The sequence below is a fragment of the Mus caroli genome, chromosome 6 (genome assembly GCF_900094665.2).
Source record: "Mus caroli chromosome 6, CAROLI_EIJ_v1.1, whole genome shotgun sequence".
In the NCBI taxonomy this organism is placed as follows: Eukaryota; Metazoa; Chordata; class Mammalia; order Rodentia; family Muridae; genus Mus; species Mus caroli.
Window position 1 is genome coordinate 49860344 of NC_034575.1, and position 17528 is coordinate 49877871.

Sequence of the window (17528 nt, forward strand, 5' to 3'; positions counted from 1 at the left end):
CAGTCTCCCTGGACAGTGCTTTCCAGGGACCAAGTGTTCGAACATGAGCTTATGGGGTGTGTGTGTGTGTGTGTGTGTGATATTTTCCATTCCAATACTAGTGTATGCTCTCCTATGTCCCAGATTACTGCTAGCTGCCCTCACTAGATGTGGTCCCCTTTACATCTTCATTGCCCATCATCTCTCACCCCTCCTTGGCAGGAGGAAGGAGAAACAAGCAGGTGCTGTCCTTAGGGACCTGTTTGCTGACTGATGGGGTAGAGGGTTTCAATCGGACAGGAAGAAGTATATGCAGTGTTAGATCAGTCACAAACCCTCTTCAACTTGGTCTACCTCAGCAGCTATGCTCTGTGGAGCCTACTGCATGCTAGCAGGAAGCCCTGCCCCACTACACAGCCCTCCTCATAGATTTCTCTCACTGCCCTAAGAGCTCAGCCCTCCCCTTCTAGCTGGCCCTGCCTGAGTGGGCTGATGGCCAGGTGCTAGTCCCCTTGTTCCGAGTTTGCTTGTGGCTCTGGGATGCCCCATTATCCTAGGCAGGATCCGCTCATCCTGCACGGCCGGCGTCTTTCCTATCCGGGTGTCCTTTCCTATGTATTGGGAATGGGAAGGCTAGCCTGATGGTGTGCAGGTGTGTCTGATGGAGGACAATGACGGTTTCCTCTCACTTTTAGGAGGGTTCCTGAAAAGGGTGCAGCTATACAAAGCCCATGATTTCCTGTTACAGGGCTTTTGCCTTGACAGGTGTCAGGCAAATGTCAAAATCAGCATGGTCCTGCCTGAAAGCCACTGTACATTGCTCCCTTTAGTCTCAGATCACATAACTCATTAACAATCACTACTATGTTTTGGGGCACTGAAGGAGTTACAAATGAAATAAAAACCAGCTTTATTCATACACAAAGACATAGGTCTTAAGATTTCTTGTTTCCTGAAAGGTTATTTTTTGCTATGCATTTTAGAAACATCTTGGTGTCACAATGTGTTTGTCAGTTTGTTTCTTGTCTTAATACTTGAAAAAAAATGACATTCAAAGACAATAAGCACATGGAAGGATGGTCAGCATCAGTAGTCATGAGGAAAATGCAGATAAATCCACACTGAGATACGGTCACACCTAGGACACGGGAGACAATGGGAAAAAAATAGACAAAAACAAATGTTGGTAAGGACTGGTAATGGAGAGACTGGAACTCGCACATTACTGGTGGGAGTGTAAAATGGCCCCCTCCCTGTTTGATAAAATGTTTTCCTGTTTCTCAAAAGTGCTAACCTTGCGTTACCTCATGAAAGCACTCCTAAGCATGGGTCAGGAGAACCAGAAACAAACCCAGAAAAACACTTGTATATGAACGTTCCTAACCTCTTGTCGTCTGACTGATACATTGCAGTATAGGCAGACAATGGAATGCTAATTCTGTCAGAAAAAGCTCCTATGTACACAGACTCCCAGGACACTGCTCCGTGAACGAAGCAAGTTCTGATACTTTCATTGGCACAAGATGTCCAGCATTGTTAAAGCAAATGTAAGGCTGTTGTGGCTGAGGGAGAGGCATGGAGGTGACTGCTAATAGCCGAGAGTTCTAAAGTGACTGATTCTAAAACTGGATTGCGATGATTATGAATATACAGAAAACCACAGAATAGTAAGTACACTGTAGAAGGATGATTTTTCTGTCTGTGCGTTATATCTCAATAAAACGGTTACCTAGGAATGAGTAAGTGGGTTGGTGAGAGGCTCAGCAGGCCAAGATCCATACTTCAGAAGTCTGGGGAGCCACGTTCTATCTCTGACATTTATGGAGAAGGTGGAAAGAGAGAACCAATCCACATATTCTCTGCTCTTCTAACCCATGTGGCATCACGGCACATGTGTTCCTTCCCTGAGCTCTTAAAAACAGTGATTAGTGGATGCTGCTGCAGGACATCTGGAGACATTTTTTTTTCTGCCATGAAGTTTGCAAAGTCTCTATTGATGTCCTTTATTTAGCTGAAGGTTATTTATGAACTTGGTGAAGCCTTCCTCCTCCTCCTCCTCTTCTTCTTCATCTTCCTCCCCTTCCTTTTCCTTCTCTTCCACCTTCTTCATCCTCTCCCTACTCTTTTCTCTTCCTTTTAAAGTGAATATCTGTGGTGACAGACTCTCTTGCATGAAATTCTTTGTGAACATTTAAAGGCGGGGTGGGGGTGGGGGTGGTGTGTGCTCAGAATGAACAGAGATTCCAGAGTCAATGCTCCTAGACGCAGGATCCTTGCACTAATGCAGACTGTTCCCTGGCAAAGCTGGTCTAGTGCATTTTTGCACGACAGTGACAACATGATGGATTTTCTGCACCGTTCCCATGGAAACACCTTCCATTAACACTTACTGGTATTGCCACTGCTGGTCGAGTTATTGCAGTGCTGTTGGCTAACAGTTAGTGTTAGCTTGGTTAGTGTTAACATGAGTGGTTAATTAGTGGTGAATAGTGTTATCAGTTAGAGTGTCTAGAGTTATGTTCGTGTTGAGTGTTAGGAGTTAATAGGGAGTTAGTTGCTAGTTAATAGCTCGTAAATGCTAGTTAGTGGCTAGGTAGCACTTACTTAATGAAGCTTATGATGTCAGCTGTGGTGGAATCACTGGCTTTAGGAATTATGTAGCTGCTCCTAGGGGTTTTATTGTGGTTACTTCTTGGTACCTTCTGATTTTGTTATGAGCCTTAAATCCCTACTATAATGCGCACTATGACAGGTCTCTGTAGACTTAGAATATGTCTGTACATGCAAGTCCATGGCTAAGCTCTTGACTAAAAACTCTTTCTATGAGTCTTGGCTTTTTCTCTGTGGCAGGAGAGGCTGACTAGAAGGTGATGTCTAAGGGTTTTCACGAGGGGCACTAAATGGCCTAGGGTATAATTCAGCAGTGGAATCTGTGTCTGGGAAGGGCACTAAGTCGGAGGAGAAAAAGCAATGCTCGTTCTAGCCACCAGGTGGCATATGAACTGTGTCAAGAGTGGGATCTCTGCAGTTCCTGGAGGAAGTCCTGATCTAGACAGGAAAGAGGACTCCCAGGATCGGGCTTGGGGCTTAGCAAGTCTGAAAGGCTGGGGGAAGAAGAGGCTTCTGGGCTGGGAAAGGAGGGAACTGGAAGAAGGGAAGGGCTGTCTGAGAGACCAGCCTTGCTGGGTTAGACGTGTATAAGGAGACAGAGAGAGAGAAAGGAAGGGAGGGAGGGAGGGAGGGAGGGAGGGAGGGAAGGAGGGAGGAAGAGGGGGAGAAAGGGAAGGAGGGAGGGAGAAGGGAAGGGGGAAGGAGAGGGGGAGGGGGAGGGAGAGTGAGAGAGAGAGCACCTGTCAATTGTGAGCAATAGAAGAATTAGTGTTCCCATGGGGGTCTCTGTGCAAGAGTCAGGCTGTAGGGAGTTTCCTGGGTGTGTCCTCTTATGGGAAAAGTCTTCTTCCATTTTCTGACCCACATGCTTCTCTCAGCACCTCTCTTCAGGTCCTGAGAGGAGTTTTGCATGGAGGTAGGGAGAAAAGAAGGAAAGGAAGGAAGGAAGAAAAGGAGGGAGGGAGGAAGGAAAGGACTTTCCTTGATGCTTCGGTTTGCTCCTAGGAATTTGGAAAGAGCCTCCTCGTGCTAGGGCCTGAGGTCGGATGTGAATGACTAGGGCAGAGAGGGTATGGGTGAGGGCTAGAGAGGGACGCCTGGACCAGGCGCTTGGCTGACTGTGTATCTGCATGGGGGTCTCTCCTGGCTCTGCTACTCAGGCATGTAGACTGTGGATGATTTCATTGCTGGGAGCCAGGCTGTGAGAAGGCATGTGGGGGATGGGAAGCGTCAGAACTGGTTTTACATTCCCCTGGGACTCTCTTGGGTTTGTTCTTAAATTATTCACTCGAGGCTCCCTGTTCCTTCATTAGGTGCAGAGAATTTAGGGATGTCTGTTTCACTTTCCACTCTGCAGGAACATGATTCTGTCAAGGCCTTTGTGTGGTCTTTGGTCCCTAAAAGGCTAGGACCCAGGGTAGATGCTAGTAGCCAAGGATCAGTGCACACGCCGCCACAGCGCTAAGACAAATCCACCCCCCCCCCCACACACACACACTTTTTAGTCACGGAGATAGTGGTAGGTAACACGGGGGACCTGAAGCACTGCATGGCTGTCCTGGGAAGCTCAAGTCTTTCAGTGCCGTGATTCTCAAAATCCAGACCTACCTTGCATTCTTTCAACACTGTGCAAAGGAGCTTCCATGGATGGGGAAAGTTTGGGTCCTGCCCCTGCTGTTTTATACCAGTAGGGCTGGGACAGCAAGTCCTGCACTGTGGCCTGGATCCTCCTCAGGCATGGATGGGGAAAGTTTGGGTCCTGCCCCTGCTGTTTTATACCAGTAGGGCTGGGACAGCAAGTCCTGCACTGTGGCCTGGATCCTCCTCAGGTAGCAAGTGCCTTCCAAGCAGGCTGACCAATCAACCGCTAATGTGACAGATGATCAGTACAAGGAGACAAATGGCCACTGTAATGACTGTACTAGCCCCAAGTATGCAAATGAGAAGTAAAATGTAGACCGAACAAGGCTCAGAAAGACCAGACCTAGTGTGGAGATTTGTATTGAAGGCTTCCCATAGGATGCATAGCTAAGCTAAGTTAGACCATGAATTTGTGTTGGCTAGGTGAAGAAACAGTATGTGCAAAGGCCCTGTGGCAGGGAGTAGCTTGGCACCGAGGGGACTGGAAAGAGGTACAGTGAATGAGTTTCAGTGACAGAAGGGGAAGTTGAGCAAGACTGCAGTGGGGTTGGCCAGGCTACACCCAGATCTCAAAGTACCAGGAGAGCCGCAAGAAGCTATCAAAAGTGTCTATCAATAATACAAAAATGTATAACAAAGCTTATACATTTAAAATAGGTTCCCCCCACCCCTGTTCATGTATTTAGACTGAAATTCAGGCAAAGGGCTCTACTGAAAGCCCTGGGGTCCAAACTGGAGGCTCTAACTAGGAAGTTTAAAGCATGATAGTTTAAAGCACAAGGCCAGACTCAATAGTGTCTTAAGTTTGGGTTTTATTGCTGTAAAGAGACACCATAACCAAGACAACTCTTATAAGGAACAGCATTTAATTGGGACTGACTTACAGGTTCAGAGGTTCAGTCCAATATTATCCTGGCAGGAAGCATGACAGCCTCCAGGCAGGCACGGCGCTGGAGGAACTGAAAATTCTCTATCTTGTTCTAAAGGAGAAGACCACTTACTGTCTTCCAGGCAGCTAGGAGGAGGTCTCAAAGCCCAGCCCTACAGTAACGGGCTTTCTCCAACAAGGCCACACCTCCTTACAACAAGGCCACACCTCCTTACAACAAGACCACACCTCCCAATAGTGCTACTTCTTGGGTCAAGCATATCCAAACCTCCACAAAAGCTGTTAACAGTTGCAGTTGACTTGTGAAGTACAGTTTCTCAGAGGTTTCCTGGGATGAGTGTGGAGATGGAGGGGAGAGAGTTTCAGATGAGAGTGGCAGTCAGTCTGAACAGACTCACAGGGACAGAGAGCCATGAAATGCCCAGTGAGGTGGACATGAAGTATCTTGGGGCTGCAGGGAGAAGTGGGGTTGAAAGAGATCTAGTTTGGAGTTGGAGATCATGGCTGGTGGAATATGACTGGGTTTCAGCAACAAGAGCACAGGCCAAGACACCTCATGAGGAACAGCACCAGCTTGACTTCCTTTACGGTCTGACTGAGAAGTCGGAGTCTCCGAGGAGGCTGAGAAGGAACAGCCAGAGAGGTGGGAGGGAGAGCAGATGAACGTGGAATTATGGGGCCAAACAAAGAGTGTGGCAAGGAGTTTCTGGCGAAGGGTCTGAGCACTGCTGAGCAGCCTTTCAAGAGGAGGCTGGAGGCGCATCCAGGATTTGGCAGCACCGCGCACAGCGAGAGCAGATTTGGCAGGGGATTGGCAGACGTGGGTAGCCAGACGGAAGGGTACTGAGAAGTGAATGGGCCGTGGGAAAGTGGGGGCAGTGTGTTCAGCAGCTCTTGACTGAAGTGTGCCTGGGACAGGAGGGGACACTGTAGGTAACAGGAGGCAATTCTGGGTCCAAGTGGATCCAAGCAGGTGTGACTGTACTTGGCTCTGAGAGAATAGGGCACATGTGTCATTCAGGTGGAGATAGATCACTGGTGGAGGAGGGTGTGGTGCAATCAAACGAAGGTTTCAGGGGACTGAGGAGGACTAAGAATCCAAGTGGGAACACAGCTGGGAAGAGGGTATTTGCCTAAAGGGAGTAGCAGAAACTCATGGGGTTTGGCATGAGAATTGGTAGAGGGAAGTGGGCTACTGGCTCCGAATTCACCATGATGGCTAGGTTCATGGTTGGCTGGAGTTTGGGTGATAGGAGCATATAGAGATGGGAAATTATAGTAACTGGAGGGTAAAAAATAGGAGGGCAGGGCACATGGGTGACTGATGACCAGTCAGTATTAATAATCTGGACACCTCAACTAGAGAAGGCAGGGTTAGCCTTTCTCGGAGACAAGACATAAGAGACTTGGCTCTATTTGCAGGAGAGCATATGCAGTGGGCATGGACCTGAGGGGAAGGATGCAGACTGAATGGGACATGGACCTGGGAGGTTTAGTGTCAGGGTGGAGTAGCAAGCTGAGGAGGAACCCTGGGAGGAGAGGAGGCTCTGTGCATGCAGCTGGGTCCTGGGGTCCTGATAAAGCAAAAGAAGAGACTGCAGGGAGTTGGGGGCATTGTGGAGACAAGGAGAGAGAAGACTAGTAGGGTATTGACCATTTGTCTGGGCATTTCTGTCAGCCAAGGAGAAGGTTGGGGCTTGAGGGGCTAGGATAACTTGGGCCAGAGTCTCCTGAATTCTGGGGCACCTTCAGAGGTCCAGGAATCTCAAGAGGTGGGACTCAACATGGGAGGGATATCAAAGAGAGAGATAGGGTCAGGATGGAGAGGACCCGGGAGAGCTGCAATTGCCTTAGGAAGCCTGTATCTTGAAGCCTGTGATGTCTTTAGCCTGCGGCTTCAGGGGCTCCCAGAGGTCCCACACCTGGAGCCCTTATGTGGTGTTGGAACATAACAAGAAGCAGCAGGGTTGGATTTATTTTTTCAGTCAGCTCTGATTGGCTCACTCATGTGTATGAACCTCTTCCTGTGGACAGTGCTCTTTCTGGCTTGCTCGCAAGCTTACGCTCATCTCAGCTCTCCATTCTTCCCTCTAGGAGGCTCCAGTTCCCAGATTCAGGGCAATGAAACCAGAATAGCACACACAGCAGCTGTGCTGCCTCAATAATACAAACATCTGGGTCCTGGGGCTGCCAGAGGTGGCTGGAGCCTTTCTGCATGCACACAGCCAACATCTTCCTAGTTAGAATTCCCCCCTGCCTACTTTCTCTTTCTTGTCCTCTCTTCCCCTTGGGGTCATTCTAACCCAGGTAGGGTGTTGTTATATGATAAATGATGAGAATGTGTGGTGCTCTCCCTGCCTCTCAGTGAGGAGAAGCAGGTGGGTAGCATACGTGTTCACAGATTCTTTTGGGGCTCTGGCTTCCCTGCAGCAAGTAGGTGGGTCCGTGAGCCTCCCTCCCTCAGAGGCATTGCATAAGCAGCCGCAGCCCTGAGTACATTCCCATGGTTACCGGGCTGGGAAAGGCTGGCCGAGATGGCATCGCCATGGCACCGGCATGGTCCACAGCTCTGCTGGGCGTGGCTCTGGTATGTGTAGCTCTGGTCTCTTGCTGGACAGATGGCCTTCACAGAGGGCCCTCCCAGACATCCAGTGGCCTTGGATATCATGATGTGAGGTAAGCAGACAGGAGCAGTCTGGGTGGAATTTGAGGGCTTCTCATGTCCTCACAGAAGGCCTTCAGTGGCTCAGCCAGCAGCCTTGCTGTGCGGTAGCTCTGAAGCCAGTTTTTCCTCATCAAGGGCTCAGCACAGACCAGATGGGCCAAGCCACAGCTCTGCCCATTGCCTACGCCCCCTTGGAAGCCCCTTACTCAAGCCCATAGGAATGAGGAGCCTGGGCTCCATAGCCATCTGTGTTTGGCCACCCTCAGGCAGGCTGTGCCCAGGAATGCTACAGTCAGGGATAAGATCTTCAGACCTAGGCCTGTCTGGGGGACACAGGAGAGCAAAGGCATGTGAAATGGGTGGTCGAGCTGTCAACGAAGCTGTGGGGATGGCTTGAAAGGAGAAAGTTGGAAAAGGGGGCTGGCAAGAAGGCAGAGGCAAAATTCTGTGTGTCTCTCCATGATCATATCTGCATATGAAGGCTCAAAGCTAGTCTCTGTGGTGCTGGAGCACAGGAAACTCCATGTAGAAGGTAGTTGGATGGGGAGCAAAGATGCTGTGTGGGGCCTGGGGAAAGCTCAGTAGGCATTCCTTCTATAGGGACACCACCAAGTAATTCCCTGAAGCTCAAGTTTGCGTCTGTGATTGTCCTATAAGATGTCCCACAAAGGGTCACCCAGTTCTTCCAGCCAACCAATAAGGATCATCCAAATCGTTCCAACCAGGATGATGTCCTAACCATTCTCTTGCCACAGTTTTCCATGTGTAAGTCACATCATGCTGCATCAGGCTCCATGCAGACCCTAAACTGAGACTCTCTTGTCCTTCACAGCCCATGTAATAAATAGGGACAAAATAAACCTTGTCACCTCCTTGACGTGACATTTTTTTAAAAAGTAGGACACCTGGAACAAAAAAGCAGAGTGTCCTCTCATTTGGCTGAGCACTGTATGTCAAGCCCCTCAAATGGTCCAGAATGTCTGTGGACGTGCAGTAAGTGTCAGCTTTGGAGCTAGACAGCCAGGAAGTCACCTATACAGCAAGGACCAGCTATACATTATCGAAGCATTCCATTTATATGGCCAGTCTTCCTTCTGCTTCACTTACGGCCATATCCACAGATGGAGAGGGTCCTAGTCATGATCCATAGCAGATGTCTGTCTTCAACTGTTTTGTGTTGCTAGAACAAAATGCTTGAAGTTGAGTAATTCGTAAAAACCAGGCATGAGATTAACTCACAGTTCTAGGTGCCCAAGAGCATGGGGACATCTCAGATTTGGTGAGGACCTCTAGGTTCCTCAACACGTGGTAGATGCATTACACTGGGAGCACATGTGGAAGGGTGTGTGTTTGAAGACTTCACAGGGCAAGGCAGAAAGGGGAGTCTGAACATCAGGAACAGCTTTGTAGTACCCCATTCTCTTAAGAATCAACTCATTCCCCAATATCAGCATTAGTTCTTTCCATGAGTACTTCTGACTTAATTACATGCCACGTGGCTCTACTTTCTAATACCTCCTCAACTCTAACACTGCCACCCTGGCATCTTCCAGCACATGTTCTTCCTGGGACACTGTCCAGCCATGGAAGCACCGACATGAACACACGGAGTGCTTATGAGGAAAGGGATAAGGCGTTGCTTTCTAGTGCTAGCCTGGAAAGTCTAGGGGAGAGAGAAGAGAAGGATTCTGGCAGGAAGGGGAGGGTCCCTAAGAAACACCCTTGTCCCACAGTGCCCCGTTATGTCTGTTGTCCCTGTCCTTGTTGTCAGACTCATCATTTGCTCTGGGGGTGGGGGGGGGTGCGATATATGTGCATGGAACAGAGAGCTCTCTCTGGTAGGATGAACATGGTGCAGGCTATGTACACACAGCCTGGCTGAGGACGCCCGGGTCCTGGTCCTGAATAAGCTGAATGTTCATTTGAGTGTGTACATATATGTGAGTGTGCATGCATCAGTGTGCAAGTGTAGGGGTGTGCATGTGTGAGCGTGCAAATGCTTGCTAGTGCACACACATGCTCTCTCGCATGTGTCCCTGAGGGTGAGGCACGTGTGTGAACATGTGCCTGGCCCTACTCTGATGAGGCCTGCTGGCTTGCTAGCAGCTGGAGTGCTTGCTATACTGACAGGGCCTGTAATCACGGGAAATTACCCAGCCCAGAACTAAAATTAAGGCTGAGGCTGCTACCACAAGACCTGCTTACAGAACAGGCTCCCGGAAGAAGGTGGCGGGGAGAGTGGGATGCTGGGGGTGGGGGTGGGGGAGTCTCTGCTGGGAGTTGGGACTTCAGGGGTGGACCAAGCCTGGCTGAGAGGCATGGAAGGGAGAAAGCCCAGATCTTATTGAACACACAGTGCTGGTGCCAGGGGCCACGTTGGCTGCTCACAGGCTGCCTTTTATTTATGTCTCCTCTCACAGCTTGGCTCCCCGCTCTACTACCTAGATGGTAGGAAATGGTCTTCTTTGCTCCCAAGAGCAGAGACTGAGCCTGAGGCTGAGATGTAAGGCTGGTCACTGCAGCTCTCGAAGGGCGGGATTGCCTGACAGCATGATGGTGCCTGGGTAGGGAGAAGGCAAGCTCTCTGGACCCTGTGTGGCTGATCAGTGTGAGTCCTCAAGGGTTTCTATGGCCTTTAACACTTGGTGGTTGGGTGCAAGGGCACCAGGGAGAAACCCAAAAGCAATCCTCCTGGCTTTACCACTCTCCAAGACCGGAAGCATGAGCTCTATGGGAGCTCACTCAGCTCTCCCGGGAGCTCAGTGAGACACACACTAGTCTATTGAGCCCTGCTCCCAGGCTTCACACCTTTGGACCTTATGGTTTCAGAGCTCTCCATGTTCACCTAGGGAACGTGGGACAAGGCTTTTCAGACATGTCTAGCATCAGTGTCTCTGCAAAGACCTCTCTGTGATCCTGTGAGTGAATCTTCTCCCAAGCCAGTGAGTGGATTGTTCATGGACAATGGATGGGGTCTGCAAGCGGGTCCAGGGCCGGGTGGATGGTTAGACATAGGTCCACTTTACTCCTACTCACCTGATCCCAGGAGAACCTAAATCATTAAATGTGGAGGTTACAGAGAGAAAAAGTGCTAGCCCAAGGCCCCATATGGCATTTGCTGGCACACAATCTTCTGGCCTGCAGCCAAGGAGTGGCTGCATCTGACTGAGCAATGAAAAAATGATCCAAGTGCCAGGCGCTGTTCTAGGACTCAAGTGTGTGCACGCACACCATTTAAAGAGCCTGCTGAACAGTTATCACCAGCTCCAAGTCACAAGTGAGGAAAGAGGCAGCTAGCTCTGTGATTTTGGGCACAGCTGAGTGGAAATGGCATGTGACCCTTCTACCAGCAGTCTGGCAGCAAAGTGTACAATCTACTCTGAATATGACTGAATATGTCCAATGTAGAAACTCATTCTGTATAGCCCCTGAAAATGCTCAGCAGGAAGAAAGCTCACTTTTCAGAGGTCCCGAAGCAACACCCTAAGTTGAGGTCTCATGCTGGACATGACTTGGAAAAGACAGTCACAAGGCTATGTGCATGTATCCTCTCAGTGGTGGTGAGCTGCCATGTGGGTGCTGGGAACTAAACCTGGCTTCCTTGCAAGAGTAGCAAGTGCCGTTAACCACCAAGCTATATCTAGGGTCCCTTGTTTCACTTTTTAAGCTTCATAAAGTTTGGAAACATTCAGCCCATTTCATAGATGAGAAGTTGAGATTTGGAGAAGTTAATCTGCTTGCCCCTCTTAGCTTCTGGGCTCAGCTCTGGGTCACGAGCTTTATCTGTTTTGTATCTCTGAGCTCTGGATACCCTGAGCACAAACAGATGTGGGCCTACCCTTTACCTTACCTCATTGGTCATCTCCCTCTTTATCCCGAACAAGTTCCCTCAGGACACCTTCCTGGAAGCACTAAAGGATTCTATTGGTCTGGGTAGAAGCAATAGTTTCCTCTGGTGATCTAGAGGCTTGCGAGAAGTGGGCCAGACTGAGGGGGTCATGCCTGGTTCCAGTGGGGTCTGTTGAGCAATCCATGGGCCCAGACTCACCCATCCCGAGGACTTTGCTAGTCTCTTCTTTGGCCTTCAGTCCACAGGGAGCAGCTGCAGGTGGGTAGACACTACACTTCTAGAGGCTGATGTATCATAGGAACCGATACTGCTCAGAGTGGCTCAGACCACAGCATTAACTGCTCCTTAGGCCTGCCTCCTTCTCCCATTGGCCCAAGTCCCTAGCTCAGGGCTCACCTTCAGGGCTAATGGGCTCTGAACTCTTGGCCTCTTCTTCCTGGGGGGGGGGGGGGCAAGTGAGGGGTGGACTCACTATGTAAGCTAGTCAGCTCCCCAGTCCACAGCCTGTCCCCTCCTATTGCTTATACCACTCAATCTATATCATTTGCCCAGGTTTCCTGGGGTTCCTTACTTCACTCAGAGCCAAACACTGAGCACCTGGAAGGCCTGTGTGCCTTGCATCAGGACCATCTTTTGCTTTTACTTCATTGACTTCGTTCCAGCAGGCTGGTCTATTTACTGTTCCTCATCCAGGCTCTTTGCACCCGCCATGTCCTCAGATGTCTGCATGGGTTACTCCTTCACCTCAGTGGGCTCTCCTGAGCAGATGGCTCCTTCTACTCAGAACCATGCCACTTCCTCTCTCTGCAGTTTTCTGTGTGTCCCCTCTTGTTGGGATGCATCTTAGCTCCCTTACTTAGCTTTTCATTGTTTCCCTGCATTGGAATATGCGTTCCATGAAGGTGGACGTCTTTGTTTAGTGTGTTCAATATCACCTGTGTCGGGACAGGCATTAGGGAGACGAGACTGTACCAGCCAGAGACATGGGCCAGTTCTGTGTGCTCTGGAAGCAAGACTCCGGGTGGGATCTCACCAGTAGGCTGTGGCGATGTTTAATTAATTTGCACCATATCTTACACATTATAAATGCCAAATAAATCATTATCATAAGGAAGAAATGGCAATTTGTGATGTGAAAAAAAAAGGAAAGAAAATGCTTAGAAATAAAATCAGATAAAAGTAGGTATAAAGAAGACTGGAACTCTGAATTCTTCCTTAACTCCCGAAAACTACTTTTCTAAATTCCTTGAGCCCAAGATCTCCTGCTCATCTGTTTCTGAGGCTCTTTTTTTGGGTTTTTTTTTTTTTTTTTTGCCCCAGTGTCCTTTCCCTGTGTGGAATTCTGCTTTGGTACAGGACCTGGCCCCATACTGCTGGCTGCAAACCTACATGAAGCACCCTGGGCCAGGCTTCATAAGGAAGACTGCTCACAAAGACGTGCCAAGCAGACGGTATCTGCTCAGGGAGGTCAAGGACATAGGCTGCAGTGGTGTGTGCCTGACTAGGATTCCCTTCCTGCGGGCACCACGGAAACAGCTTTGGGTCTTCAGGACTCAGAACTTGTGCCAGTAACAAGACAGTGGGAGCGGTTTGACGGTGGCCATGCAGGAAATCTGCATCCAGGCAGGGGCTGAAAGCAGATCTCTGGCCTCCCAGCCTGAGATCCTCCAACTGCTTTACATGTGATCTTTGGAACTCTTGCAGGCAGCCTGGGTCCCCCTAGAGAATGCCATGGCCTTGACCCTGTGAAGTCTACAGGGCTCTTTCAGCACCCCTGGGGCCAAGGAACTCCGGGTTGCTGAGTTCTGCAGGGCTGGCTGGAGGCGTGGGAGTCAGGGCAAAGCTAGTTCTCACTGCAGCCCTTACTCGATCTGAACTCCCTTCTCTCTTGCAACCTTTCCAGGATCTGAACTCCCATGCTCCCCCTTGCCCTTTGAGATGGACAGTCCTTTCTGAATGTCTCTGGGGAGACCATTGCTTACCTTCTTGGGATAGACTCTCCCAAGGCCCAAGAGAAACGTGATCATCAGAGCTAGAGGGCTTTTTTTTTTTTTAAGATTTTTTTTTTAATGTAAGTACAGTGTAGCTGTCAGACACACCAGAAGAGGGCATCGGATCCCATTATAGATGGTTGTGAGCCACCATGTGGTTGCTGGGAATTGAAGTCAGGACTTCTGAAAGAGTTGTCAGGGCTCTTAGCCACTGAGCCATCTCTGCAGCCCACTAGAGGGCTATTGATACCTTCTTGCCATACTGGAAACTAGGAACTAAGGGCATGAAAGAGAAGTGACTCAGTTAAGGTCTAGGGCAGCCAGGGAACAAGAGGCAAGGCAGGTGTGCCTCAGACTCCAAGTTTTTGTTTGTTTGTTTGTTTGTTTGTTTGTTTGTTTGTTTTTGCTTTATTTGGCTGGTGTCCGGGCATCTACCTCACATGCTTGGTAACAGTATATTCACTGGGTCAGTTTATTAGTATTTAGAACTTCCTGTCTGCCCTTGCTCTCCTGACCCAGGCTCAAGGGTCAAGTCCGTAGCCATAGAGCCCTTCCTGTTTCCTCAGCTGGTGCCTTGAGGGACCCCCTACTAGCTGGGTCCTGGAGGGGACTCTCCATCTCCACAGCACACAAAAGGTCAGAGACTATGCTTGCTCATCCTTCTCTCTCGTGTATTCAGATTTTTCTGTTGAGCCTCTGCTCTGCTGTGTGCCAGAAACGGTTCCAGTGATCAAAACACACTGGTGAAAACAAATAATGCTGGAACCCCAAGGATTTTACTGGCCGTGCCTTTGACTCGTTCTCACCCACAGCATAGTCTTGAGCAGCTGAGAGGCCTGTAGCCAAAAGAGCAACCGGTCAAGGCTACAGCACGGATCTGAAGCACAAGTCGGGGCGAGACTAGGTTAAGACACAGCCATGCTTTTCTCTAGCTAGAAATCACAGGGGTTCCCTTTGACCCTCTCAGGACTGGAGGCGGAGGAGTCCCTGGGGACATCGTGAACATCTGGTAGCTAGGCCAGGGCAGAGAGCAAGAAGGACAAATAGACCCAGGTATCTTCCTGCTCCTAAGTCCCTGCCTTCAGGTTATGCTGGTCTGGTTGTCCCTACCCCAACCCCCAACTCCCAGCCATTCACTCTGGCACTCCCTCCATCTCCCTCTTGGTATGACCCTGCTCCTCCACATTTCAGGGCCCATTTGGGAGATTAGCTCTCCACAGGCTGAGAGGCAAGGGTCTGAGATAAGAGGTTCAGATGTGGGAGGAGGCTGCAGCTGGGGCGGGATGAAGACTTCTTGCAGGAGAGGAGGTCAGCTTTGGAGAGACTGGAGTAGGGTTGAGGTGAGATACCAGAGCAGTGAGCTCATAGTATATGATTGGAAATGAAGTGGTTGTAACTTGAGGACCCAAGGTAGCACAGGCTCCTCAGTTCTCCCTCAAATCCTCATCTTGAGCTTTCAAACCCTACTGCCTAAAATGTGCTCATTTGCACCTAGAACTTTTCACTGTATTTTCGGTGGTGCTGAGTGGCGGTGGAACCTGAGAGCGCAGACGTGCTAGGCACATGCTCTAACTGAGCTATACCTGAAGTCTAACCAGGGCTTTAAAGATGTCATTAAGGTAAAATGATATCCCTGGGGAGGCTCTAAGCCAATATGTTGGTGTCATGATGAGAAGAGGTGATTGAGGCAGAGGCAGAAAAGAAGAAAAGTCATATGAAAGAGGAAATACACCCACAAGCCAAGGAGTGAGGTCTCAGAGCACAGCCTTCCAAGGCAATGATTTTGGGCTCCTAGCCATGTGGAACTATGAGGCAACAAATTTCTGTTCTAGGAGTATCCTAGCCGGGATTGTTTGTCACAGTGGTCCCAGCTAAGTCATCTAGGAGTCAGGCTATTTGATTATGATTGTGTTCTCTGTCTCAGACGTGCATGTCTATGGACCACATGGAGGGCCCATTATCCAAGGACTCTGCTGGGAAAAGACAAATACTAGGGACAGAAGCCTGGTTTATTATTTCCATGTGTTTTAGTTAAATGGAGCCTCTTGTATCTATGAGGCACACCCAGAAGAGAAGGTGACATTCTTTATGTGAAAATCAGGCTGGCCTTTGAAGGGAATTGGTGATTTGTCTTTGCTTTCAATAATGCAAGTGAAAAGCAGATGCAACAATGCCAGTACAAGAAGATGGGTCAGCTGTGGCCCAGCTGCTGTCTTCATCATGGGCACTTCAAGGAGGGAGGTGGCTGTTTTACTCCTGAAGCCATCACAAAGCCTACAAGGACGAGTTCTTAAACACACAGCTCCGGGCTGGTGAGATGGCTCAGTGGGTAAGAGCACCCGACTGCTCTTCCAAAGGTCCAGAGTTCAAATCCCAGCAACCACATGGTGGTTCACAACCATCCGTAACGAGATATGACGCCCTCTTCTGGAGTGTCTGAAGATAGCTACAATGTACTTACATATAATAAATAAATAAATCTTAAAAAAAAAAACACACACACACACACAGCTCCTGCCTAGGAGGTCACTCATGAGACTTCTGGATGTGGCAGGGGCCAAAGGGAGACATTGGCTGTCCATGGCATAATGATAAGGATAGCTAACCTTCATATTCTCTAGACACTACAGACTCCGAGTTCTAAACAACAGTCTTGTCCTCTTTACTGCGCCTCAGCACAGTCCAGTGATGCAACACTGCTTCTCCCCTTGCTTTATCTTATGAGAAAAGTGAGGTGCAGAGATTCCATGACAAAGCCTGCCACCGAAGTTAAGAAGGGTGAGCAATACAGTCAGGTGTGATGGGGATGTGAAAAGGGAAGGCGCCCCCCCTCACCCCCGGGAAGAGGCTAGGGAACAACCATCTGGGCCACCCCTCCAAAGTCTTGCCCTCAAGAGGGACTTTAGGACACTCACTAGACTGTCAGAGAAGAGTGACTGGCTCTTGTTTGGGAACAGGGAGCAATCGGGATGAGGAAGACAAGTTGTACGAGGCTACTGGCTACAGGGCTGAGTAATGCAACGTCAGATGGATAAAGTGTGAACGATGACACACAGCTACCTTGGGTACTGGGAGACAGCTTGAAGCATGCAGATTTGTTAAGCACCTAGTCTTTCCTGAACAGTACAGTGGTAAGTGCTCTGGCTTATCTTGTGTGTATGTATGTATGTATGTATGTATGTATGTATGTATGTATGTTTGTATGTATTTACACAACATCAACCATGCTCATATTTGGCATCTTTTTCCCAGATTTTTAAAATATTTTACTTATTCATTTTACACCCTGCTCTCTGCCCCTTCCCAGTCATCCCCTTCCACAGTTCTTTCCCCACCCACTTCCCTTCTCCTCTGACTGGATGGGGTCCCCCTGGATATCCTCCCACCCTGGCACACCAAATCTCTGTGAGGCTAAGCACATGCTCTCCCACTGAAGCCAGACAAGGCAGCCCAGCTAGAAGAACACACTCCAAGTACAGGCAACGGCAGATTTGGTTTCCTATTTGGGTTCCTTTATAGAGTACAGACAGTGGAAAGAACCGTGGCTATAGTTGGCTGTCTTTGTGTGCACACCGTGACTTGCTGTGTCGCCCATGAAGCAAGGCAAGTATCTCTAGCAACATTACAGTGGTCCCTGTGATGCCCACAAAGAGATTTTAGTATAGTGGTTCCCATGGCACCCCTAAAGTCATTAGAGCACAGTGGCCCTATGTGGGTGTTAAGTATTCAGGAAAAAAATATTATCAGTTCTGGTCGTGCACAGATTTGTTTTTCTGGTAAGTACAATAATTATTTGCTTGGCACTTATTTTATATTGGGTAATATAAGAATTCCAGAGATGTTTTAAATATACTAAATGTGTGTGAAGCATGAAGACCGTGCTGTTCTGTGTTAGGAACTTTA

General features: G+C 49.1%; 1 long non-coding RNA gene across 1 annotated transcript in view; it reads left to right on the top strand.

Annotated features, from left to right (window-relative positions):
* The first annotated feature begins 7644 nt into the window (after positions 1 to 7644).
* The window catches only part of LOC110295571, a 52381-nt gene continuing 42497 nt past the window's right edge, over positions 7645 to 17528 (top strand). The window contains exons 1-2 of the long non-coding RNA XR_003836943.1: positions 7645 to 7795; positions 16583 to 16756. This is a non-coding gene — a long non-coding RNA (uncharacterized LOC110295571). The remainder of the gene's footprint in view (positions 7796 to 16582; positions 16757 to 17528) is intronic.